General features: G+C 36.1%; 1 protein-coding gene across 2 annotated transcripts in view; it reads left to right on the top strand.

Annotated features, from left to right (window-relative positions):
- The window catches only part of LUZP2 (leucine zipper protein 2), a 182,012-nt gene that overhangs the window by 95,411 nt on the left and 60,939 nt on the right, over positions 1–25,662 (top strand). The gene's annotated exons all lie outside the window — the stretch shown is intronic.

The following is a 25,662-nucleotide window of genomic DNA, read 5'->3' as shown; positions in this document are numbered from 1 at the left end:
ATATTAATTCAGGAGCAGCGCATGAACATAAAAATAAACTGATTAGAGATTAAAGGTGAAAAGAGAAAACAGAAAGGAGAATTAATTATCCTGACATTTCTCTCATTTTTCCGTATGTTGTTAATACGTTCTGTTTCAAATTTTCAAAAATTAAATAATGAAGTGCAAACGAATCAAACAGAATGCCTATTCACCKGTATTTGTTTGATGGATACTTTTCCTCCCTGTTGCTTAATCTAGCTCACCATTGTACAGACAGATTGTTTTTTGGTGAAGGCCAGACCTGACTAGAAATCTATGTTCAGAGTTTACATTGGAGGAGGAGATAGTTTGGCTTCAAATTTGGAACGTTATGTTGTTGCAATAGAAGGATGAAGCTTCAGTGAAATACTCAAAATAAATAAATAAATAAAAGGCAACCAGAAGCAACCAAAAATAACATTTGGAAATACTGCTTTGACTCCTTGCTGCTGGTACATGATGCATCTCTAACTTGCGTTGTTGTACTTAYGAGTTGTGGCCTTTCAGAAAGGAACACTTCAGTTCTGTAGATTATCACTCCATGGTAAAACTTCATTTACAATGTAGTTACCYGCTTTAAAAATAATCGGAAGGAGGATAAGGAAGGAAATAAAATCTCAGAATTGAGATTCTTAACAAAGTCAAGTTTTAAGCACACTGTCATAAGCTTTATTTTGTGAATACGAGCCTCAAATTAACCCATTTTCTGTTGTTTACAAAATTTTGCATTAAACAAARTAAGCATTATGTTGGGTTTTAAACATAAGGATCTTTGAGAGCTAGAAGTTGTCAAATTTAGACCACTTTAGGTCAGTGACAGTATGCTCTATCAGTAGGATATCCTGGAATACACTATCCATAGCGTGTTCTCTCTGAGCCGGTAGAAATGAGGATGCAGCTGTGTTCTGCATATTTCCATTCAGAGGAAAAAATACTTTGTTTAGTCTCTAAAATAGAAATGAAATATGGTCCTTTTTGACTCCATCTTTTTCTTTTATTATCTCAGTTAAATTGAATAGGGAAAGCTTTAGAGGGGGRGAGAGAATACTAGAATCCAAGGACGTTTTTGCTGCGTTTCTTTTCAATAATGAAAACGTCAGCACCTTCTATTCAAAATTTGAGTCGTGCTTGGTTTACTTTATGGAGAACACCAGAAGCACATACAAAACGTGCTACTTGCATTTAAAATTCTTATGTAAAGTTTCCATAAAAAGTGTATATACTACAATGGTTTAGTTATGCACATCATAAACTTTAAAAATTAAACAAATCCAAAACATATCCTCCTCTGGATCCCAAAAATAGAAGAGAACTGCTATGGGAGATGCTGACTATATAGTTTGTGGGTTTTTAGATACATTTTAGATGCCACAGTGTTGGGGTTAATATTTCAATTGCATTTTTGCAGTGCCTCCTCTCAATTGAGCAAAACAAATAATTAACGGATTAGTTACTTTTAGTGTTTGTATCCCTCACCTTGTGGTTGTTCGGTTGTAAATCTGGCATCAGAAGAGGGGAAAATATTCTATTGCTGAGTTACCTCAGGCTTTTCTTTCAGCAATACTTTAGCATTACCTGTTCTAAGGCTGTTTGAAATCTTGATTTTACATGAAGTGGAGTCTACAATGTTCAGTGCAATTTTAAGTTAGCTTATATCTGTTTGGTAAGAGTGGTTGTGAGCCACTGGTGCCTCTGGGAAGATTTCATTTTTGAACTGCATTTGCAGAGCTCTTACAGAGGAATGATACTGATTTTTTTTTTTTCAGAAACTGGAACAATATTTTGTGCATATAAAATGTTTATGAAATTATTAATTTTAAAATCTGAAATGTGGCCTTGCCRTTCTTAAAAGGCAATACTTGCCACCTTAAGTGAATGTGGGAAAAGATCTTATGAATTATGGAAGTCTAAGAAAATGTTTCTTTAGGTTTGCATCCTCAATATGCACATGTATAAATATAAAATTCTCTACTTGAAAATGTGGAATTTTACCTTTTTTAACCATCTCCATTACTTCAAAAATACTTCTCACACTGTAGCTGTGTTCCTGGCTTTTTTTAAATTTAAGGAACACAAACAAATCTTAGCAAGGATAGCACAGAATCTGTGAGAATTCAGAAAATAGATAAGGGACCTACCCTTGGTGTAGCCCCAGTTATAGGGGAGCAGTCTGTGCACAGACTGAAGCAGTAATGTGTCCTGTCTGAAGTATCACTTTTGACTCTGTCCAGGGTGACGTTCTTCAGAGGCAGCTAATGCAGTAGTGTAGATAAAACTCATCTAAGGTGGGAAAACTTGAGCTCAGAACTCAGCCATGGTATTTAGTAAAATGTTTCTTGGTCACATAATAATATCTTTTTAAAATGATCAGTAAAAAAAAACATCATGTCTTGAAGCCCATGTTTCTACRGGTGTATTTTTGAGAGTCTGATGATTATTTATTGAAAACTTTAGGCTCAATAGCATTGTAGCATTTTATTTATGTCATTGAAGGCAACAATGCTAGCATAGTTAGTCTAGGAGAAGATTTCTTTAGACTAATGATTACTGTTTTTCTGCAAACTTTTCCATTCCATATATATGTAAATATAACAGTACAGCTAAACTGATATGATTTTTCATGTGCTCCATGATTTAATTTATGAACAAGCCAGGTAGAGGTGATATGCGTACAGATCGGAGTTGTCCTTTCACAACAATGTTAGCCTTTTATTTCCATCTTGTTCTGCCTTTGCACAAATCTAAGTAAATTCACGGGATGATCATATGATCATCTTTTTCATTTACCRAATGGGCTTCTTATCTTCATCTTTTCTGTTCAATTCTTACATTTTGCTCTTTTTTCCAAAGCTAATCTGTTCCAATTTTGATATATATGAAAATCTGGCCTGAWCAAAGTGTTAAACTGTGATCTCTGCTGCCTTTGGCCTCTCAGGGTGTTTCTGGGGACACTCGGAAAGAAGTGYGTGTTATTATTTGACCTCAAAGGGAAATCTAACCTGTATGAGATGCTCAGGTGTTACTTGTGCCACTCTTAATTTGCTTCAATCTACAGCCATAACTGCCATTGCTTTCTCTCACCTGTGATCATTYGATGCTTTGAAGTTGATTCTGCTAATTCTCATAAATTAAGTCAGTCTAAAGCCATACAAAATCCAGTCTCTTGCATGCAGATAAATACTTCATTAGTCAATGGGTTTTCTAGGTAGTTCCCTCTCGCACCTCCCAAGAGTATTTATGCTTCTCAATTTAAGGATGCAATGATTCAGCAACGTGCTACCTCCTGAAAGCTATCTATCKGATGTTGCCAGAGCTGACTAGGTAAATTGAATTTACCAGGGTCTCTGCTGAAGTGCCTTAGGCTAATTATGGGATCATAAGCAGTTTCAGACAAGCCTCTAATTTAGAGACCTACAATTTTAAATTTCTAAGTGTGTTAGTCTGCAGAGTGACTAAACATCTCCATGTCCATGCAGAATGCATGAGTCATGATACCCGTGGCACTCTATGAAACTTAGATAAGTGATGTGACTCCTATGCTTTCAAATTGCAAAAACATAAAAAATGTGCAATGGTCCATCTATCTCAGTATCTCGTTTGTGATAACGGCAACAGCAGATGCTATTAAGGCAGAACACATGAGCCTGCCTATTTTCTGAGGCCCATTCCCTTCTCACTTCCCCACAGTGTTCACAATCAGTGCATTAGGGATGTTAGAAGGTATATCCCTGCTTATTCTACAAGGTGCGTGTTTGTGAACCTCTTGTCCCTGAATTTCTCTTTTGAAGAAAGAGAAATACCAAAGAGAAATAACTTTCTTTGTGCCTCTTGGTGATCCCAGATATCTCCCCAACTACTACCACTACCAAATTCCCTCCTACTTCACTGTTTACTTTTGACCTGATTTTTTTTTAATGGTCTTTCCTGTTCTCCTCACTTGAGCAAGCTTCTCTTTTTCTAAATTCTGATCTGTTCCCTGTGATAGCCGCCTTAGCTTTTTAGAGTCATATGGGGTTTGGGGGGCTTCTAACATAGTATTTTTGAACAACCTCTAGGTAGTTAATATGTCTTTTTTTTTTTTTTTTTTNTTTTTAGTAATTGCCTTGTTTTGCACCTAGGTTTTTCACAAGATTGAATGTCTGCTTGCTGGATTTATATGGCATTTGATCTCCTGCTGCAGTAATATGCATTATTGTACTTTGATAGCAATTACAGAGTCTCCAATACATTCTTCTTGTACTCAGTCCTAGGCAACCCTTGAGAACAAATCTCGAATAACATCTTTTCTTGGAGACTGTGAGATTGATCATTATAGGTAACAGTCACTCAGTGTGTAACTTACTTCAATCAGTGTCTTTGTCATGTTGCAATTGTCTGGCAGTAAATAGGATGTCAGTCTGGCTGAGGTCTCTAGGCACTACAAAGAACAAAAAGTATGATGATTTCTGTCTACTATTTTGGCAAGTGGAAAATAGATAAATGGACAGGGAAAAGTACATATATGTAAACTGAGTGGCTGCCATTCACAAGGTTGTGAATGCTTAGGGAGGGTTTTTCATAGGTATCTCTGCTGTCCTACTGTAATCAGCTGTGATTTTCGCCAAGTCTTTAGGGAACKACTTCTGCTACAGAACAGTAGAGAAGATCAGCAAGAGTTTTGAGAGTTATGGAGTGAACAGATTCTGGAATCCTGTGTAAATCTTATTTGAAGCATCTTTGTTGATGCTTCTGAAAGAGAAAAAGGAAATAGTATATTGAGAAATTATAATTAACTTTAGATGTATAGTGATAATTAAACTAGAATTATCAGTTGAGATAGGAAGGAGAATGCACTAGGCCAATAAAATCTTACCTTTACAAAAGATATCTGGTTTCCTGAAGCTGTCAGTGATGTCTTTTCTCTTCCAGCTCACCCCCTTTTTCTCACTCCTCCATATGGCCAAGTTATGTATGGTTCGACTGTCATTTAAATGTTCCTGTAATTACTCAAAAAAATGGCCTGATTTACATTATTCATCTCTCTTACATTCTAGAACTTAAAAGGGGAAAAAAAAGTTTTAACAGGCAGAATATAAGGAAAAAGACAACATTTTTCTCTGGGGAAATAGTGAGCTAAAATCTAGATGCTCTAAATGGTACTACAGAACCTTCCAGTACTTTATACAAATGTTTCAAATTTGATGTGGGAATTAAAGGATTAAATCTTGCAGAAGGAGTGTAATAAGAAAGACATGACTAAGGGAAAGAGACTTAATGTGAAACAAAGAGAAATGAAGTGTAGAAAAAATGCAATAAAGATTTGGTGTACTAGGTTTTCAAAATTACATGAGAAGTGATAAAGGATCTTTTTCACAAAAAATTAAAAATCAAGGGTTTGGCACAAGCCATATATTTAAGAGGAGCAATGGTTTCTAACTAGAAAAGATAAGTTTAATGCAAGTACTGAAACTGCTCCATTAAGGTGATGCATCTGTCATTCTTCTACTATTACCTTATCCAAGCACACTCACACAGATAAATACAGGAAAAGTCTAAATGAGTGATCTGGTTTTTGCTTATTTCTAATTTAATCAAATCTTCTGAAATATTTCCTTTTTTTTAATGTTATTGTCTTACAAGATGTTCCAAGAGAAATAGGAACAGATTGTGTATTTTGCACATACTCTATGAGGAGGTACAGCATAGTACCTGCAATATGGTCCTAGCATGCCCAGGACATCAGTAGCTCTGGCGTTCTTTTCTTGGCTCTGTCAGCTAAACTTGCCTTGAGATAAACTCRATTTGAGAGAATTGCTTAGTTTTTCTGTTCATCAGCTAGTATGMAGAAAAGAAACTAATAACCATACCTATCTAATGGATTTTTATTAAACCTCTATACTATATTTGCCAGTTTTCAGGGAAAAGTAATTCCACTGATGTCAGCAAGGTTTTAATTAATTGTTCTTGAGAGTTTCAGTGTGGATCAAGTACTTTGACAAAATTTGACTGCAGTTAACATGCTGCCTTAAAACTCTACAGTTTATCCAATCCCTGCCTCTGACCAGTAAGTACATAGTTTRCTTTTCCAGATTTTGGTGGTAACATTGAATGTGCTAGGCATTTAAATAGTTGATAGCATTGTATTTATGACACACACAAAAATGCACTGTGTATACAGATGGGTCAAAATGGATAACAAAAATGGAATTCCTTTTGTGGTTACTTTTGTGCTCTTTCAAATACCGTGTTTTCCCCTCTTTTTTCTTTTTGGCAGATTCTGAGTTCTGCAATCTCAGACTCTTCCATGACTGTAAAAATAATTGCCCAGTTCTGTTCTTTCAGCGAATGCCCTAATGCCATTCAATATTGCAATTCAGAGACAGGAATAGACAACAACAGCTTTTCAACTGAATGCAGCAGCTGTGATGTAACATATGAGGAGAGGATGTTGTACAGAAAGACAATTTTCAGGCTATTCAAGGTTGTGGAAAGAATATAACAGCAGAAATTGCCCCTGGTGTGGAGAAGTGCCAAATACAGAGTATAGGGATCATATGTCTGAAAAATCCTGCCTGCTTTAGGAGCTCTCTAAGTGCTTTCTGCAATACCTGAAAAAATCTGTAAAACTTCCGGGTGCAAAATTGAAATATGTTAGTATAGTCTAATAATGGGTTGGCATGTAAACAGATTAGCTCTTATTTTGGGAAGTTTCTGTTATTGACAGAGATACCAAGATGTTTGGGAATTGAAAATCAGAGGTGARGCTAATAAAATAGTCAAAAATGCAGAGTAAAAGAAAACATATGCAAAATACTTTGAGTCTTCACGTTTGGAGGTGAGCTAGCATGGAACGAGCAGCTCGCCTCTGCCATGTCACAGTCGCCTACCAGTTAAGGGAAGTGATGCCACAACTGCTCTGAAAATGAAGTTAAAATAGGATGCTGTCAGCCTTTGGGGGTTTTTAAGTGACCAGAAAAATCTACTGTCTTGACACTTATCTTTGGCATTCAGAACTGCGCTTTTTGGGTGCAACTCTCAGTATACATACATAATGAAATAATTTACTAAATTAATATCTTTTATGTATGGATGTCAGCCATACATTTTGTTTTTTTTTCCCCATTCATTTTCTCTTGGTAGTGATACAAAGGTCATCTTTAGAAAAAAGGGAAGTGTCATAGGCGACATGTACTTATATGCCATCTTCTTGAGGTCAGAGAGTCAGGAACTTTCCCCAAAACTTCATAAATAGTATCATTCCCTATAGTCTTTACTGAAAGGTAGTGAGATGTACTTAGTCTTTGTCGCATGGGCATTGTAGTTTGGTCTTGTGTCATACTGGCTCAGATTACAGCAAAAAAAAAAGTTGCCTCATGTAAGACTTGCAGGTGTTAAAAAAAAATGCTCTAATTTAAACCATTTAATCATATCTATTTTATTAGAGAATAAATGACTGTTTAACTGATCATAATATCTTTGGATAATGTACTTTAAAATATCTCTGTGAATACCTCTATTAATGTATTAATTCTTTACAAATTCTATTTACAACCATCCCTTGTATTTATTACAGTGATACAGTGGTTTATAACAGGCTATACATTTCTTTACTGTTTAGAGTGTGGCAGAACTTGGAAAATCATGAATTATATAAAAGACCTGTAGTAGTACAGGCAATATAAAATAAACCAAGAGTAGAAAAGGAATTTGACTGTAGCTCCCAGTAATATTTGTTCTTCAAAGAYGCATGTTTTAAAATAACTACCTTGTAAACAATACTTTTGCTCTATTCATGTATAAATTGTAGTTACAGCTTTAGTGTTGAGCAAATCATCCTAAAACAGAATTTTTTCCAATCTTTCTGTACTTAGCTGCACCAATAAAAGTAAAGTCACGGTAGTTTAAAATCTCACCTCATCTGTAGAGAATTTCATACCCTGCAGAGTGAATTCAATCGAATTACATTGAATTATAGTGAAAGAAACCTCCCTTAGTGAAGCAGAAATGAAATTTTAAGGCTCTGAGACTGTATGCTGACACTATCSTATACAGGAGGACATTGTAGTTCTTCACTCTTCAACAGATAAAAATAAATCCTATCCTGTGATTGTTCTAAATATAAAAACCTGCCCTGTGCAGGAGGGTGGAAGGAAAAAAAAATAATAAATAAAATCCTATTTAGGACTGTCCTGTCTCTGTTTGGATACTGCACTGGTTCTGCAGTGCTACTTATGTGCTTATCAGCCCAACACCTAGAAACATCCACAGGTACCAGAGACAGGGGCCCTGCCCAGGAACAGATGAAGCAGCAGGAAGAAACATGCTGCTTGAAACAGACATATTCTGCTAAAAAAACTTTGAATTCAGTATTGTTTCTTAATTCGCTTCATCGATACCTGAAGTAAAACCTCTTCATTCAAAAATAATTTCACTGTTTAAAATTGTTCTGGGTAATTTGTTGGAAATGTGGTTGGATCAGTTGAAAATAGCAATTAATTAGTTGCTGAGATCAGACAGCAAGCATTCTGATTCATCCAGATTGTCAGKGTATATATTAATAGCTATGTGGTGGAAAATGTAACTACTGTAAATATTACAATAAGCTTTAGATTTTAAAAGTCCTAATGCTTTCTTGACTTTATAAATCTAAGACTCTAGGACATGTTTTCTCAGTTGCTGTTCATAATCAGAATCAAAGGGGATATAATGGATATGCTCCGTCTGGTCTGCTCTCTCCTAGGGACCATCCTCGGTTTTTGGATTCTCGATTCATTCTTTAAATATTGATTGAGGTTCTTTTAACCCTGACTCACAGCCATTAATCGCAGGAAAGTAAAAGAGAGACGTTCAAGTAACAACRTTGGGGTAGAATGTGTCATTAACGATAAGATTAAAAATTCTTATTTCTGACATCCTCCTTCATTAGTCCCAAATGTATCTGAATTCTTTATTTTTGTCTTTCTCACRAGTCTAGTCTCAAATCTGTGTAAGGGGTTTTTTATCCCTGAAGCTTAGTCTTTTTCTATTGTCATTTGGAACAAACTATCATCTGTGGAGAAAAGAAAGATTCATATCCAATCTGTGCCTTCATTCCGTTTCCTAGGGACTTGCTACTAGTAGTTAGAGTTCGTGGGTACTGRTGCTACCTGATGTGATAGTATCTAAGGTAAGCTTCTATAAAAATGTCAGAGCTCAGACTGCATAGGGCCTAGGGAGTAGGGAAATGCTGGAGTTCTCTGATACTCCACTTTGTCTTGTTTTTATGGAAGTATGACCAGTACATTTGAAASTAAGGGACAGAAATAGTAAGTCCTAGTGGTCCCCTCCCTTCATTTTAATTTAAAGAGGCAGCAAAAAATGGAGTAAAAGAGATAATCTTGACTAATTAATTTTGAAAGACCTGCACAGACTTGTTTGCACTCACAGCTCCCAGTGATGTCTGTTGCAGCTCCACTAGGCAGCAGGGCCAGCATGAAACCTAATTAAAATCTTTGGTCTTTGAATTTACACAGAGAGTTCTGTGAATCCTAGTGTGTTATCCAAATTGGCGTTTTCCAGCATTACAGATCTTGAGGGTGAGGTGGCTTAGAGCCAAGCTACAGAGAACTTTAAGGATGGGTGAAATTTTATTACCCATGTAGAGATTTCCCTGAAGCTAGTATAAATTTTGCCAAACAGGAGGGGGAAAAAAGTGCTGAGCTAATTTATTCATGTTAATCAGAGGAATGGCAAGTTAGCTTTAGTACCAAGATGTTGAAATTACCCAGTGGGAAGATGACTTTCAGAGGGAATAAAAGTGGTATTTGTAGAAAAAATAAGAGCATAATTYATACTTCGGAACCTTGAGTAGATAGAGGCTGTTGATTTTTATCCTTGAATGAAATAATAAAAATATTTAATAATCAGATTTCCATGGTTAATAAATAGATAGCTGAGGCCAGCTGTTGATTTCATTATTACAAGTAATGCTGTCAATCACCATTGCTTGCTACTTACCATCAAAAAAAGAAGGATGGCCATTAAAGAGATCTGCTATTCGTATTCTGTATCAAAGCATTCTTTGCCTCTGAAAAAAGCTATGCAGCACACAGTAGCATAACAAGTTATAAAAGGTTCATGTGGCATAAAAATACGTTTGATTTATTTGTTTGAAATACTGTTTTATCAAGTTATGTTGCTGCTGGAATGCTCCTGTMCTGGGCCATGTTCTCCAGACACTCGAGACCACTAGATTAGGAGAGAGGGACATGTCTCTGGCACTTCTAACTAGATTTCCATTGAAGTTGGTTAGATTTTAGAGAAATTACCATGGAGAACTCCAACTCRATTATATTATGGGGACATCATGCAGAAATATTAGATTCTGCACACTTCAAGAGAGAAGACTTGAGAGTGTTTGCATTTTCCTTATCATGTTTTGTATAAGTAAGTTTATTTACTGAGTTCAGCAGGAGCAGAAAGTGATTTTGAAACAAAATTTTTGCTATTTGGAAGCTTACGTTAAACTGGACTTCTGTTATTTTGTAGTTTTTAATCCCAGGAAGGATAAAGTGTAGCTGTAAAATTTCAACTCTATATGGTGAAGTATTTCTAGACTGAGGGTTGATAGCCTGTGACTTTATAAAAATTTTAGTCTTCTCCTGAGACTCATTATCTTCTACTCTTAATTTACCAAACTAAATATGTTATTTGGAATGATAATTCTAATTATGTATGGATATTCAAAGAGGTTAAAAATAATAAAATATTTAACTAAAATTCATGTTAGAGTTATTCTAGAAAGAAAACCTCACATAAAATTCTCCATTTGTCAGTAATGTTAGTACCTGAGTTAATGTATGTGTAGGACTTTCTATTCTCTGAAAAACCTTATGAGCTGTCCAGCAGTAACGCGACTCCAATGTGTTATTCTAAATGAACTAGAATCGTATGAAAGTATTTTTACTGATTGGAAAAATACTGATTCTCACCGATTTTTGCATCTCACTTCAGCCTGAAAACCTGACGTATTATCAAATTCAGAAATATTTGTCTCTACAATAAATTCAGTGCTTTTAGGAGCGATGTTCGAAGTTTTTCAGCTCAAATAGTTATGTATCGCTTCTCCTAATGAATAACTCAGTCTAGCTACTGAGTTGTTAGCCTTAGAAATGTGACTTTCCAAGGCAATGAGAGCAAAGTACTCTCCAACTTACTAGCCTGTTCTCGCAGAATCACTCCAGTGATTCACTGTAGATTACTSTAGCACTTAGAAATAGGTCACCTTCAACATCCAGTCGACCTCATACTGAGTTAAAAGTAGCAGAAATTGTACTATTTTGGGTCACAATTGCTAAATATCTGYTATCCAGAAATTTTTAAAACCACTTAGCTCTGGAATCTTTTCCCTCACACTGCTCCCTTTTGAAAACAGCTCAGTCTTATCTGGGGTTGAGGATAATATAGGGAAAAGAAACTTGAAATAGATTAATTGACTTGTCAGTAATTATAAGCGTAATACTGAAGTTACATTGATTTTTATTTAGTTGTCATTTAAGTACTGTATTGATCTTAATGTTGGTTTATATCTATGCTCTAATTAAAAATACATTTTTGTTAGACTGTTAGAAATGGCTTTGCCATGTTAGTCCCGATCATTATGTCCATTTGTCAAATTTACCTGTAAAAGTTTGGCCATGTAATGAATCTTCTATCATTCAAAATTTGATTATKCAATTATTGTAATTGGAAATGTTTAAAACAACAGCCAATAACAATTGAATTATTCACTTTTTTAACCATCTCTGGCACTTAAACAATTTAAAATATAAAAATAGATTTGAACATTTTTCATACATGAAATTAGAAGAATTTAATTAAGCAGATATATGTTATGGAAGGTGTTGTCTGATTTCATCTCAATTTTTCTTTGTGATTTAGAATTTCTGAGTAGTATTTTATTATATCAAATAGCATACCTGAACGCCAGCAAGATCTTTGTGGTTAAAACATTTCACGTTCCCATGGATTGTCCACAACCTGTGCTCTCCTTTGACATGTTCTTACTACTTTCTTTAAAATGTAGAATAATTATTCTATTTAAGCATATAAATGTCAGTTTCTATKTAAGAATATAAATGTCAGAAATGTCAATTTTTTGGTTTTGTGTCTGTGTGTGTATTCATATGTATGTAACTGTACATTTATGTTAATGTTATTCTTTGCATGTGGATTTATGTATGTGTATATGAGAAGATAATGGGACCTTAAATATATAGCTTACAACGTACCAAAATGCCAGCAGTTAATGCAAGAAATGTGACTCAGTTTCTGAGGATATGCCCTGAAATTTATCCCTCTTCTCAGTACTGATTGCTGATACTATTTCTTGTGTCAAAACTTCAAAATCTTCCTGCATCATTTTTAAATTATTCCATTTGTGGCAGATTTTTTTGGTGATTATGAAATTGATTTCAGTGGAGTTTTGCTGTTTTGCCCACTTACTCGAGGAGGTAACTTGATCTTAAATTTAAGTATTTCAGGATAACATTCAGCTGAAAAATCCACATTTTGAAAATCAGACTCAGCAATCGTCTCAGTGACATTCAAATATTTTTTTAACTTATGGAAATTCATCCATTTAGTCTGTCTTAAATGAACTAGAATCGTATGATAGTTTCATAATGAGCAAGATGCTAGAAAAAGTTGTGATGAAAGCAAGCCTGTTTAATTCAGCGGGTAGGATTATATTTTACTAATTTCTCATTTGTGTGAAAAGAACCTGCTTTCCACCTAAAACAATGCAGATGGAGAGCAAAAAATATTGGTTATTAGATAGAGTAAAAGTTACTGAAAACAAAAATGCCCGGAAGTACGTGATGCTGCTTCTCCTGCTGGCCAGCCYGGGGTTCAGCTTGGCCTGCGTGAACGGGTAGGGGCAGACGGTCAGTCAGCCTCTGTGTTCAGCTGTACTCTGCCGAGCAGCTTCAGCAGTCACAGAGACCGCAGGAGGAACGTGGTTAACTTCCTGAGATAACTGCAGTGTTTTGTTTGTGTTAGATCGAGTGCTTGCTATGCTGTAAATTACACAATTTTGTGCTGCATCGAGGCAGGAAGGCTGACTGACTTGAAAGGCCTGGGGTCTTTTGGCTTTTAAGTAGGGTCATTTGTACTTTTAATTTTTTTTTAATTATTATTCTTTTCTTGCCTATGCATTTGTTTAGTACAACTATGAGCTTTAGGACATTTGGTATAGCCAGTGGTAAGCATTTAGCTTACTGAACTGTAGACTTTATGTTGATGGACTTTGAGTCCTAGGGAAAAAAGAAGTGGAGATCTGGGACCTAGCAGTTAGGATCTTCTCCTTCATTTGCTAAAAATAAGTGCAACTAGATCAAGGAAATGTTAGCACGTGTGGGACCACTATCCTGTACCTGTTCACTGGACGCTGGTTAGTTTGAGGTGAAAGGTGTCACCTGCTACTTAAGGATGCTTCCTTCCTGCAGCAATGTCGGTCTTTCAGAGCGGAGAGAGCTGATGGGCCCACCAGGAAGCCTGATGGGAGGGGGGGCAGCTGTTATTTCTTGTTACAAAATCCATTTTTGGTTGTTTTTACAATGCTGTCACTGCATTTTAATTTCATAAGAAGATAAAATCTGCCATGCAAATTCAATGTGAAGAGCACATTAGCTTTAGCAAGACTGTAAACAAATTGATTTAGCAAAGAATCAGTCAAGACCCAGAATTACTGAAGTAGAAATAAGGACTCAGTGATTCATCTCCTTTCATGAATTGTTTCTACAAACAGTTCTTACAGCTGTGAAATAAGCTTCGGTGTTGTACTCCGTGGAATCCGGTTCTCTCTCGCTCTCTCTTTTTTTTTTTTAACTTCATACTACTTCTTTAAGCCTGAATTCAGCAAAGCACAAGAGTATCCCCACAGAACTGACTCATGTAATTATAGTTAATTGCATTTTGAGAGGGTTAGAGGATGACTGTTTTTCTGTAACTGCAAGAGGAAAAATGGAATTTCTTGAGCTTTCTGCTGCTGCAACAAGCAAAAGCAAACCTAAGATTTGGACTCCTAAAATAYGCAGAGCTAAAATAAAAGCAGTATTATACCATTGCATTTCATGAAAACATTTGCTTAGGTGGTTTTACAACATTTTGTAAAATTTTTTCTCTTAATTGATSCAAATTGATAATTTGTTTCATCATTTGGGAAAATCCCCATATTATTTACATTTGAAGGAGGCAAGCGTGTATGTGCCGTTCATAGTATTCTTATTTGCACGGTGTTGATTACTGCTGCGTACATCCCCTGCACAATGTGAGGACTAGAAAACAATCAGTTCAGTAGAACTTTGTGTACTAAAAGTTTTGTGGTTACTGTGGGTTCTTTAAAATTTTTGTTAAATAATGCCCATTTTTATGGTGATTTAAGCTAAATGAATGTTGTGGAAAATATGTGGTATTTTTAAGTTAGTTATTTTTAGTCATTGAATGTCCCACATTTTTTCCTTTGGAAAATATTTGCTTTTCCTTTCTAGTTTCTCTAATATAGTTCTTTATCCTACAAATTTTAAAAGGGGAAAGCAATTAAAGCTTAGCTTTGCCCTCTTGTTTGTCTTTATTTTCTGTTATTGCTAGTGATACTTCATTGCTTATATCTAGATCTAATTCAGATCTCTTTTTAATAAAATTTCAATATAGCCAATATAATATTGCTTTGTTCCATTCGGTTCAGGTTGACCTTAAAATTCCATTTTACACTGTTCATACTGTAAATCTTTTACCTTTGAAAGTGGAGGAGCCAGGCAGGACACTGAACAATGTAATGTGAAAATACAGTTTGTCTTTGCATGTTTAAAAAACAGAACTATATATTTATGGAAAGGGGGGAAAAAGGAGAAAATTCTGGTTCACTAGTTTTCAAGAAAGTGACTATTGCTGTTTGGTAGGTGTTTTAGAGGTAGCGGTGTATCCCTTTTATAGCCTTTTTATTTTGTAGAAATCTTAGACAAAATCATTTAAGCATGTAAATGCAGAGAAAGATGGAAATGATGGCATGCATTTCATGGCCTCAGAAAACGAAATGTTTAGATTTTGCTGTCTTTTTTAATCTCAGAGGTAGGCTTGGCCTTTTTACAAATCGTAGATGCTTGACTTTAAACAAATAATTTTAATAAACTAACAGGCAAATAGACAAATCTGCAGCAATGTAACTCTTCCACTTTCAGGCCTCAGTAAAGATAATTCAGCCAACTCAGAGTCCCAGTACAAGCTCATGAAATAGATGGAATGAGAGGAATTCAGTGTTTATATTCTCTGATGGGCAAATGATGTGTTTAGCATGTTCTTCGCAGACTTAGCCTAACTGCTCTGCTCTTGGAGAAGGAAGCATCTGCAGCCTGTGCTATCTGTAGTTGCTTTTTTAAGTTCATGCTTCGATTCTGCTCAAATACAGGCCTAGATGCAAATACAGCCAAATGACAGAGGATACTTTAGTTTAAGTTGTGTTTTTTTTTCTGGCCTGACTCCTACAGGTAAGAAAGGCATGAAGATATCCAGATATAATTTTCATTTCCATTGTTGGGTTCCACAGGAAAGTAATTGTCTAACCAATTGTGCAAAAACTACCTTAAAAATAAAGCTGCAGAATATACTATGCATAGCAAAGCTTGATTTATAGCAGCAAAATACGGTGATAATGCAAAACAGAGAGCTGAGAAGTGAATGGCTCAGTTCAAAAGAGACAGCACAGATGTATGACTTCTGCATAACCCGACTCTGAAAGGATTCGCTCTCAGCCAGTTCCCGAAGGTCAGTGTTTTCTCTGCCAGTAACAATGAGTCCTAAAAATATCTAGCAGCGTGAGAGCAGACCTCCATGCCCATATGTATGTGGATGAAGGAGGGCATCACAGGAGGTATGCTCCTAACGCAACAAAACCTATGTACTAACAACAGTGCCTGCTCATCAGTGCTGCTCCGTAATTCAGAGCAGGAGGCAAAGGCTGTAACCCTCGAGTTTTTCATATTCACACCTTTGTATAACATTTTCTCTACCTCAGCAGACTGATGGTATACATTTAACTGTCAAAGAGAAACAAAACATTTCTTCCAGGACAAATGATTGTAAGGGTAAGCGATTTTCTAAGTGATTAATGGTGGTTTTCCTTTTGTCTAACCAGCAAACTGTAAAGGGGTTGCCACCTTAACAGGTTCAAGAAGAGACTTTCAGATAACCAGGCAGATGCTAGCAAAGTCACTTTTCTTGCATAAGCAGTCACAAAAAGCCCATACAAGGTATGTTTCAGTCCTTTGTAATTAGGGAAAAGTAGCTGAGCTAAAACTACCTTGGAATAACTTTGTAATAAACTAATAATTAAACTAGAATTCATAGTGACAGATGGCACGTTAAAATTTACCAGGCATTTTTTTTATCCCCTTAGTTATCACTAGTCAACAGCTAAACCACTATTAACAGTTTCCTCAGTCATCCTTCTAAAAAGACAAAATTTATCTGTGTGCTTTATCCTTTAAAATTACTCAGTATAAATGACTGATAGTAGATTGTTGCAAATATTTTATTTTCTTCTAATATATATTTTACAGGGGTCCTTCCCTCTCTTCCTTTCTCACTGCAGTGGCTATTGAATTGGACAAAATCTCCGTTTTACCAAATACTGAGCTCCAATTTTTAACAGTAAAAGCATGTGTTGTAGCTGCTGTTAGGCTGTGAAATGTAATATGAGGAAAGGACTGGCAAAAATGGTAAAATTACACTGGCCCATACTAGAGCCAGCAAGAGAATTAGACTGGAGATATTCTGAAATTGTGTTTTCAATGATTGAGTTACCTGGTTCTCAAGCCAATTTATATGTCTGTTTTTCCCCTTTGATCCTGAAAAGACCACTGCATTCAGACAACCTAGAGCTAGGAAGAAAAGAGTTTTTAAAATTCAGAAAGCTCTTGTTTCCTTTCTACCTTTCTTCTGCTATTTGCTCTGAAACAGTTCATTCCTTTTTCCCAAAAAACATTTATATAAGTAACACATATCCGTATAACATATATGTATACATATAAGTAACACATATATGTAAAACATATAAAAGTAATGTATAATGCTACCTTGCTGCTCGTGCAGGGCTGAAAACTTCTAAGCAATATATTAGACTGGTTGTTTGGGGGTTTTGTTTTATAGTTACTTCCACCTCCTCCCCTTTCTGACTTTCAGGTACTTCTAGTACTTGCATTTTCATCTTCACGCTTTGGTTCTAGGCCCTAAATTCTGTGTAAATGTTCAGATTTTGATCCTGTTGGATTGCTTGGTAGGTTGCTATATTTTAATTATCCAAAGGATAATTATTAGCAGAGATCTTGGCTTTCAGCTGTCCTGATCAGAGATCACCACTCTCTTGTTTTCATGTCTCAGAAACCTCTTCTTAGATTTTCTTCCTGTAGGAAACAGAGCTGAAGAGATGATACATACTCATGTCTATTCCCAATCGTCTCTCCTAGATCTCTCGGTTTAAACAGCTGAAAGCTGCCTTCTTGATGCAGAGAGATATTGTTTCTCTCCCTTAAAAAAGAAAAAAAAATCTATAGATGGTCCTTAGTCAAATGAAGAATATCTGTTGATATCAGCTTGAATTATAGTTTTTTTCTGATTAGTGTGTTGTTTTCATTACTTCTCTGACAAGGGGCTCGGAAAAGGCTAAAAGACACTTGCAATCTCCTGTAAGAAAGAGAAGGGCCAAGAATACCTCTTGAAACAAACAATTCTTTATAATTCAGCATGAGTTACCAGTAGACCAACCAAAAACTTATACTGAAGAAGAGGAAAAGGATGTGATAAGAATGGAAATTTAGGCAAAGACTACATCTTTTCTTCTCAGACTTGAAAAAATATGGCTGTTAGTATTTCAAAAAAATAGTCATGTTTACCAGAAATTTGAATCTATGGATTGAAATTTTGAAATTTTGAAATTGTGAGAATTTACTTGACCTTTTGCTTTTTGTGTCCTCTTTCCTCTGCTTTTTTTGTGGGTGTGAAATTTGGATTTTGAGAAATAATATGGATTCCAAGACACACAGACATTGAGCCAGTAGGCTAGCTGTCTTGCTGCTCTTCTGAAAATCTAACTGCATTCAGAAATTTTGAAAAATATTTCGCAGGTTAGACTGTACTACTTTTAAACAAATAGTATATGTGGCTTTAAAAACATTCTTAAGAAATAATCCCTCTGTGTCCCAGAGGTAGATCTCTAAGTGATTCAGGAAAGTATTTGAGCAAAAAAGTTATTAAACTTCCTGTGCAGATATATTGCTCAGATTACCCACTTATGACTGACAAACCAGTATCCTCGTTGATATCTTCACATGGAGTAAATGATGTTTTTCCATCGTTCTTTGCTACAAGAGTATTTATATGAAAGATGCTGGCTGTCAAACGTTTTTTCTTGCCCAAACCACCTAACACTTAATTTCAAATAAAAAAAAGGAAAAATCTGGTAGGTATTGCAATATAAATAGAGTTGAATTAAAATAATAATCCCGCACTGATTCTTGTGTGTATTCCAGGCCTTAGGTACCTGCCCAGAAGTGCAGTGTTAGGTATATTATATAAGACTTCAATATTGGAAGTTGAAGGACTAGAGAGCAAAGATAGAGAGAAAATGAACAAGCATCTATGCATTTAAACTGTTTGCCTGTATGGTTACAGCTTTTTGTGTGTAACCTGTCTACAACTTGGATTTTATACAGTGTCAAAAACCAAAAACTCCTTTAAGAACTTTTCTGTAACCCTGTCTGACACTCATTTAGAATTAAATCAATGCAATTCCAGTAATTTCAGTTATATGACCACAGTTTACAGTGGCTATGTGGTAAAATAAATAAATAAATAAATAAAAATACTTATGTAAAGCTTACTTATATGAAGTTCACTGCTGCAAGATCTTCCTTAATTTTTCCTAGCAATTTCTTTAAGAATCCATATTCAGAGAAATGATACAGTCTCTTGCACTGCTTAAAGGGTTGTTTCTTTTTCTGAAACTTTACCAGCTTGTTCCATGGTTTTGATGTTGCTCCAGAAACAGCTCCTGAGACACATCAGTTTGTGCCAAGACTTTCACTTTGCCAAGAGCAGCTAAGCAAGAGTAACCTTCACTGAAATCTGTTAGCATTCAATATCCTTCTGAAGGTGAAGGTTTTCCTGTTCATATCTTGGTTGCTTAAATGAGCGCATAGTTGACGTGCTCGGCCTTTTGCTTTTTGTGCCCCTTTTCCTCTTATGGGAATAGTAAACAATACTGGGCTGTTCTATGTATTTTTATCTCTCTCTGACTTTTTAGAARAGGTACGATTGACGTCTGTTGGGTGTGTGTACGTGTGTTAATCTGTTGTAGGGATATTTGTCATTGGAGGGATATGGATATCTGTCATTGGAGGGATATGTGTCCGTCGTTTGTTTTGTTTTGTTGTATTTCCTGGTGCTTTATTGAGATCGCCGGTTCCCCTGCGCTTTGGAAGAGTTAGATATTGGGGACTGCTACAGTGGTGTTCTGGCTGTAGCTGCATTTGCCACCTCCGCAAGCTGGAATCTCAGAACAGAGTGAGCCACAAATCTTGTGCAGCTGCACGAAAATGTCAGGGCTGTTAATGCAAGGCTCAACACAGGAATGATGAACCATGCGCGGAGCTGTTATTAAATCACCAGACAGTTTTGGAAAACAACAAATTTTCCCCGTTTGTTCTTATGGCTTTATTTTATCTTATGCGTGGGATTGTCATCGCTTGTCATGTCAGCTCTGCTTTTTGATGTGGTTAGCCAGCACTGTGTGAGGGATAGAGGACGTGTTCAACTCATATCTGAGATTGCACATACTGATGAACTCCTCAAAAATTAGAGCGTCTGAGAGTCTCTTCTGTTTCTCTTAGTCTTTCTCACTAGACTAGGAGGGATTTGTCATTGTCTTTTTGTTTTGGCATGCACGACATTTTAGTACCAACAAGATGAGATTTTTAAAATATTCATGATAGTTCTTCAGAGGTGTAAACTTTCTTTGATTTCTTTCAATCCRTTGGTATGTGGTGTTCCCCCATTTTAGGTCTGAAATAAGAAGCAATCTGGGGAAAGTGAAAGTGTATAGTAATCCTGGTGTGTAATTTTATACATCAGTTATCACAACGTGTATCATGGTAATCTGAAGCAGGAATAGAGCATAAACATTCCTTACACATGTTTACAGTCCTCAGAATAGTTTAAATTGTTTTTGTTAAGATGAGGCAAATGAAGAAGAGCTATCCCTTTCCAACTCCATAGATTTTTTTTTCTATTTTCAGAATGAAAGATCTTGTGAAGGGTTAGTAGAATTAATACCAAAATAATTGCTATTATGATTAATATGCCTATATCCTATCCAGTAATTAACAAACAGATAATAAATCTATGAAATGCCAAGTCTCCTTTTCTCATAAACAATGTTTCTAGTCCTAAAAATATCTTGCCAATGTGTGTAGAGTATACTTCCTTAATCTATAAAAAACACAGCCAAGGATCTTCTGTTAACACCATTATCTAACTATGGAGTTAAATAGTGTTGAATGCCAATGTATCAGCAGTCGATACTGAGTTTTTTTACAATGTTTAAAAGTCAGGAAAAAAAMCAGACTGTATAGAAAGTTTTCTTTTGCAAACCACTGGGCTCAAGAGACRGAGAAGCCTAAAACATAACATCGGGCCAAAGCGCAGCATCATTTTGCTGGCTGTTATCTACCAAAGTAAGCATCGTATTCTACATACTTTAAACAGTGCAATGCAATGTATGTGTAAAATCTTATAGTTCCTTTCAAATTTAAGCTGAGATGATCTGAAATACTTTGCTAATACTATTTGCAAGATCAGACCTTGAAAGCAAGGTTTTTCCTTTGCTACTTGACGTAGGAGGAGTAATTCCTTGTTCCTAAATTGCAGGTATTGGCAGTTGTCAGGAGGTAAACACTCAATAACTCCTAAAGTCTCGACTGAAATGTGTTCTGTAGCCTGTTACTAGGTCTTGCTATGCTTTCTAAAACTCTTTCACTCAGGCATCTGCAGCAAGGAAAAACATATTAGTCTTAGGGGAAAATCTAAAGTCCTTTTGCAGCATCATGAATCTTGACTGTTTTCTGTGAGAGAAAAGAGAACTGTTTGGGAGCTTGCAACTCTTCCCCACAGAGCTTTACTTGAAGACTCCCCAAGCCCTTAGAAGCGCAGAAAAAGGTAGTTTAAGTACTGATAGAGCAAAAACAGCTGTGTACAGGGTCAGCGTGGACAGATAAAGTATCTGAGAGTGTTCAGTAGCCATTGGGCTGGAGAAAGAGAACCGAGTATCTGCTGAGCATCAAAGCATCTGAGGGAAGTCTGTGTCTTCCCTTGCTAAAATTGGAGCTTGGCAACAATGTGTAATTCATCTGACCCATGCAACATAACCGTGTGTTTGCAAGATTGCAGTTTTGACTCCAGATTACCCRTGGCTGTGTGTTTACGTTCTACTTAAACATACGTCTTGTCTTGACTCTGACAAAGGTGCAGCTCTTTGCGTCTGTCACAGACAACTAACACATGGTCTGTAAGTTAATGTGGGCAGAAGTGTTTCTCTTCTAGCCTGACCTTCCATGTGTGTATGGAGTTGAGCACAAACTTTATTTGATATCATGAGCTTCTTTATTCGAATTCATTGTTTGAATTTATTACGTTGTGGAAGTTTCTATTGCTAATTTCATGTGTTGATGATATTTGGTGAAATAAAATATGCAATGTAAGCATTTAAAACTGGTATGTCACCAAAGTAAAGCTAATGTAGTATCTGGCTGAAACGTTGTATTTTTATTTCGGAAATTTTCATGAGCATCTTGGTTTTTGGTCTTACCAAGACTCTTCAAGGATGATCAGAGAAAGGTTAAAGTGGATAAGAATAACAGCTTTGCCATCCTTTTCCGTTGCTTTGGGTAGATAAAGAAAGGACAAAGAAAGGGCTTTATTCCATACCAAGATACCAAGGTTTAAGGATGCTGATTAAATGTGCTAAACATTGCAAAATGGCTAGACTCATGACTGAGATTTTGACATTTGGTCCTGATCATAAATTGAACTGAAGAGACTGCTGCCTATTTTATGAAAATGGATTTACTGGAAGTTTTGTTACCAAGCAGTCTGGAACTTGTTTTGTTGCAGTAATGATACAGAGCACAATGTGAAGTCACTCAAGAATGATAGAGTAGTTTTCTGACACTTAAATACAATAAATGGCCCCAATACCTTTTGAGGCAAAGTAATTTTTGCAGCTTGTGCATCAGTGCGGCTGTTAAGAGAACATTGTCAATGATAGATGGCATTTGGGAAGTGCACAAAAGCAGCGCGACAAGCGATAACAGTAAAGACTGTCTGTGTGATTAGAGAGGAAAAGAATCCCMCTGAAAATTCCCTTACTTTCCAGTGTATGTAAAAGTTATTGAAAAGTACTGCTAATGTATTTCCTGAAAAAGGAAGCACATGCTTTGCTTTCGTAGGCACAGTTCGCTGTTTGCCAGATTTTGGAAGTATGTTTGACAAATGTTAGAGCCTATTAGAGCTTTACAGTGAAAAATAGCACACTGCATCTTCCAATATTTTAAATATTTGGGAGGGGTTCCATTTTTAATAAAAATTAGAGGTATATTAGCCTGTGTAACTTCACAATTACTCAATATTACCACTATTGTTTTATTAAATGTTGTCTGAGATCAGGTGATCAACAAATTCTCTTTGGCCTTAGCTAAACATCAGTACTAAATCAAGTCATGAACATGGAAAAGGTGATAATTCATCTACAAAGAGAAATCTGTCGTGTGGGAATAGCTTCAGAGAAGTTTGCATTGCTATTCCCTCGTGTGCCACATGGAATGCTTCTGAAAATGTCTGTGGTATTTGTGTTGCTGCCTAAGAGACTGCTTGCTTGTTTTTGTATTGTAAAGTTGTCATTTTAAGGCATGACCTAAATCTCACTGAAACTCTCTGTTGACTTTGAGAGAGATTTTTTTTCAGTTCCATATTCATAGCTGCACTAACAAGGAGGAGACATTCCTGTCAAAAATACAAACTGATCGGCCTATGACCAGACAGGTCATCTTCTATTTCGGGTATTTTTAGAAAATGTCCCACGTTCTCAAGATTTATTAGGCTCTCGTGCAAGTATCAAGAAATACTGTATTCAATTTTTTATTCTATTCTTGCACCTGTTATGATTGATACCAAGTCCTTAACTTTTTGAGGGGAGATTTTCACTGAAATCTTATTTACTGTTTTTCAAATTTTCCTGACTCATGTGTGTATGTATGTATATATAAAATATACATATCTATCTATCAATATATATAGTTTCCTCTCAGAAACCAAATAAACCTAAAGAGTACTTAAAGCCTTTCTCTCGTTTTCTATAAGATCCCTTAGGAGCCGCATATGAAGCATCGGAATCATATGTTGCTGTACTGTGCTTATAAATAGGGGAAAATGTTTTTCAGTAATGTGGAAAAATAGCTCAATTTAAGGAACGATGTACTCATTTCTAGTCAAAGGGAAGCAGCTTTGAATAAAATTATAATTACACTAGCATGGATAAATTGGTGATTCCTGAAGGAATGGAGTTAATGGCTCAAAAAGTCGGTCACGTCCTCTGAATTAGATCCTACTCCTGACTTCTCTTCATCTCACTGGATGACTTTTGAGGAATAATTAAGGATTAAGGCAGATTTGATCAGAGTTTTGTGCCAGTGGAGGAAGAATACCCTTAATTGCCTTTGCAAACTGTCCTGTGCCTATGTGTTAGCAGGCATTAGTGTGCGAAGCTATTTACTGATTTACTCCCCACTGCTTGCGGATGGCACGATCACCCTGAAAATGCAGCCGTGCCATTTCGAGACTAAAGGTATATCACGTCCTGCCAGCTTGAAACGCAGAGGTAGAGCTTGTGGGGCTGGCTGCTGGCACTGCTCGGCTAGGAGAGCGGATGGTGCCGTAGTTTCACCCCGATGCTCTGAAGATACGTCAGTGTGGTTTATGTTTTTGCTACAGAAATGCTGGCTGTAGTAAGTTGCTATCATAATTTGCATAACCAAACATAGGTGGGTGTGAAATCATTTCTATTTGATCTGTTCCAAAGACAGAGACAATGTTTTGTTGTCTCCTGATACGAACTCTACCCTTACAGGAAAAATCTTGTGTTTCAAACTTCGTAGCRCCAGTAACACTGTCTAGCTGGAATTTATGGATTTGAAATAATGTTTTTAGAAAGTACTGGAATATCTGCACATGAAAATTATTCTGTAAATCACTTGCTAATGTAGAAATGGGAATGAGCCATATCAGGACAGAGGTGGAACTATCTATCTAAAGTGGTAGGATAAGTCCCAGCACATGAGTGAGCACAGCATTGTGGAAATACATGAATCAATCCACTAGCACTGCCTGAAAGATACCTGTTTCTAATTGAAAAGTATTATAGTAGCTTCTTCAAAGYAGCTGATGTATGTTTTAGATTTTTTGTTTAGATTATACTTGCAAAATTACTTCTTTTAAAAATTAAATATCTTGKCAAAAAAAGTTCTGTAACAACAAGTACTCAGTGCACTGCTACTGAGAGAATTCAGAAGACAGAGCCTATTCATATTAAAGGAAACTTGAGTGATATAACTCCACAGAGAACAGCATAAATATATTTCCGTGTCATCTCCTGCCCTCCTCCTTTTATAACTACATCATTTATGTTTTTAAGACAGATGTTGACAATTTTGAGATAAAAATGTGCAAGGATCTGAAATGTGCTTAATGCAGCATTTCATCAGCTGCTGCGTTTACAGCAGAAAACATAAAATTGCAGAGCTGAATGTAACCAGTATGACCCCTCACACTTTCTGCAATACAGCAGCTTGTTTTTCTTGAAAGTCAGATTGCATTTGATGTTTAGATTGTTCGTATTTACGTGTTTGGTCACATTCAGAATGCTCTCTTCATTTCTGTCTTGCCTTAGTAGAGCTGTCAAAGTGTTTTTAATGTTTAAGTGTAACCTGCAGCTTGCAGCAGCAGTAGCTCTTCTTCACCATTCTGTTCACGATGTCAAACAAATGAAAAGAAGGAGCTTCAGACCAATATCTACCTAACCAGGTGCTCTGCGTTACTGATCCCACAAACAACCCCTGGAGCATGCAGCCACCTCTACCAAAGGGAAAGATCAAAGAATTGTCAGGTTTATCCTCTAGACAATCGTACATGACATAGGCAGTTACCCCTCATTTCAGAAATAAATCCTGGAAAATGAGAATCTGTATTTAGTCTGTTGCTGTGTTTTTAATTAGAATATCTGACATGGAAAGAGTAATAAAAGTCATTTGATTTTCTATACTAGAGTCTTGTTGAAATGACTGGAAAGGTTTAATYGAAAATTAAATCGGTCCAAGAAATCTTTTTGCCCATCATTTTCCCGTCATGAGCTATCTTTACTCAGAAATGAGTAAAACAAATGACCCTGATCATTTGAAATCCAAAAGCAAAAATGCCCTGAAAGAAAATACTTGGCCAAGGACACTAATTCAGTTCTGTAGCAGCAGAATATAACCCTGCTTCTGTGTGAGTTTTTTTTTTTTTTTTTTTTTGGGGGGGGGG

This window comes from Rhea americana, unplaced genomic scaffold (assembly GCF_003343005.1).
Source record: "Rhea americana isolate MKP2758 unplaced genomic scaffold, rheAme1 scaffold_17, whole genome shotgun sequence".
Classification (NCBI taxonomy): Eukaryota; Metazoa; Chordata; class Aves; order Rheiformes; family Rheidae; genus Rhea; species Rhea americana.
This window is presented reverse-complemented; position numbering and strand designations above follow the sequence as displayed.